The sequence below is a fragment of the Mchenga conophoros genome, linkage group LG13 (assembly GCF_057382185.1).
Source record: "Mchenga conophoros isolate Kocher_MC1m ecotype Shallow Benthic linkage group LG13, M_conophoros_male_GT1.1, whole genome shotgun sequence".
NCBI classification, from domain to species: Eukaryota; Metazoa; Chordata; class Actinopteri; order Cichliformes; family Cichlidae; genus Mchenga; species Mchenga conophoros.
Window position 1 is genome coordinate 32,481,749 of NC_140538.1, and position 2,500 is coordinate 32,484,248.

A 2,500-nucleotide genomic window follows, 5' to 3' on the forward strand; every position below is an offset into this window, starting at 1 on the left:
AGTTACGCTCCAGCGCATATCCAGCATGGACCTTGACCTCCAGCAGGCCCCGTGGACCCACACTTAAGCCCCCTCCCACTGACAAAGCAAAACACCACTGGCAAAATCCTCGTGCCCCTGGTACTCCAGAATGTAAATTCAAACATGCCCCTGGTACACTGCGCAGAAACACTTTGCCACACACACGCACGCACTGCTTGTGCCTATGGTACGACAACTTTTCTCGTACCTATGGTACGACAACTTTTCTCGTGCCTATGGTACGACAACTTTTCTCGTGCCTATGGTACAACAACTTTTCGCCGTGCCCCTGGTACACCGCTCAGTAGCACTTTGCCACACAAACTCTCCTCGTGCCTATGGTACGACAACTTTTCTCGTGCCTATGGTACAACAACTTTCCTCCGTGCCCCTGGTACGACAGCTTTTCTCGTGCCTATGGTACAACAACTTTTCTCGTGCCTATGGTACAACAACTTTCCTCCGTGCCCCTGGTACGACAGCTTTTCTCGTGCCTATGGTACAACAACTTTTCTCGTGCCTATGGTACAACAACCTTTCGCCGTGCCCCTGGTACACCGCTCAGTAGCACTTTGCCACACAAACTCTCCTCGTGCCTATGGTACGACAACTTTTCTCGTGCCTATGGTACAACAACTTTCCTCCGTGCCCCTGGTACGACAGCTTTTCTCGTGCCTATGGTACAACAACTTTTCTCGTGCCTATGGTACAACAACTTTCCTCCGTGCCCCTGGTACGACAGCTTTTCTCGTGCCTATGGTACAACAACTTTTCTCGTGCCTATGGTACAACAACCTTTCGCCGTGCCCCTGGTACACCGCTCAGTAGCACTTTGCCACACAAACTCTCCTCGTGCCTATGGTACGACAACTTTTCTCGTGCCTATGGTACAACAACTTTCCTCCGTGCCCCTGGTACGACAGCTTTTCTCGTGCCTATGGTACAACAACTTTTCTCGTGCCTATGGTACAACAACTTTTCGCCGTGCCCCTGGTACACCGCTCAGTAGCACTTTGCCACACACACACTCCTCGTACCTATGGTACGACAACTTTTCTCGTGCCTATGGTACGACAACTTTTCTCGTGCCTATGGTACAACAACCTTTCCCCGTGCCCCTGGTACACTGCGCAGAAACTCTTTGCCACACACACACACCACTCGTGCCTATGGTACGACAACAGGCCCCGGGGACCTACATCGCACCTTGCTCTTGCCTCCCTTACAGCTGAAAAAGGTCCATGCCTGTGCCCTGGCCCTGCTGAAATTCCCTCTCCATTTAGCCGAGGCAGTGAGTCGGCCTCCTGTCTCCCTTTACGGTCGAAAAAGATGTGCTCCTGGGCGCGCTGGCCCTGCTGCTACTCACATCGGGCATGGACCTGGACCTCCAGCAGGCCCCGGGGACCTACATCGCACATTGCTCTTCCCTCCCTTACAGCTGAAAAAGGTCCATGCTTGTGCCCTGGCCCTTCTGAAATTCCCTCTCCATTTAGCCGAGGCAGAGAGTCGGCCTCCTGTCTCCTTTACGGTCGAAAAAGATGTGCTCCTGGGCGCGCTGGCCCTGCTGCTACTCACATCGGGCATGGACCTGGACCTCCAGCAGGCCCCGGGGACCTACATCGCACATTGCTCTTCCCTCCCTTACAGCTGAAAAAGGTCCATGCTTGTGCCCTGGCCCTTCTGAAATTCCCTCTCCATTTAGCCGAGGCAGAGAGTCGGCCTCCTGTCTCCTTTACGGTCGAAAAAGATGTGCTCCTGGGCGCGCTGGCCCTGCTGCTACTCACATCGGGCATGGACCTGGACCTCCAGCAGGCCCCGGGGACCTACATCACACCTTGCTCTTGCCTCCCTTACAGCTGAAAAAGGTCCATGCCTGTGCCCTGGCCCTGCTGAAATTCCCTCTCCATTTAGCCGAGGCAGTGAGTCGGCCTCCTGTCTCCCTTTACGGTCGAAAAAGATGTGCTCCTTGGCGCGCTGGCCCTGCTGCTACTCACATCGGGCATGGACCTGGACCTCCAGCAGGCCCCGGGGACCTACATCACACCTTGCTCTTGCCTCCCTTACAGCTGAAAAGGTCCATGCTTGTGCCCTGGCCCTTCTGAAATTCCCTCTCCATTTAGCCGAGGCAGTGAGTCGGCCTCCTGTCTCCCTTTACGGTCGAAAAAGATGTGCTCCTGGGCGCGCTGGCCCTGCTGCTACTCACATCGGGCATGGACCTGGACCTCCAGCAGGCCCCGGGGACCTACATCACACCTTGCTCTTGCCTCCCTTACAGCTGAAAAGGTCCATGCTTTTGCCCTGGCCCTTCTGAAATTCCCTCTCCATTTAGCCGAGGCAGTGAGTCGGCCTCCTGTCTCCCTTTACGGTCGAAAAAGATGTGCTCCTGGACGCGCTGGCGCCGGCTGCTACTCACATCGGGCATGGACCTGGACCTCCAGTAGGCCCCGGGGACCTACATCACACCTTGCTCTTGCCTCCC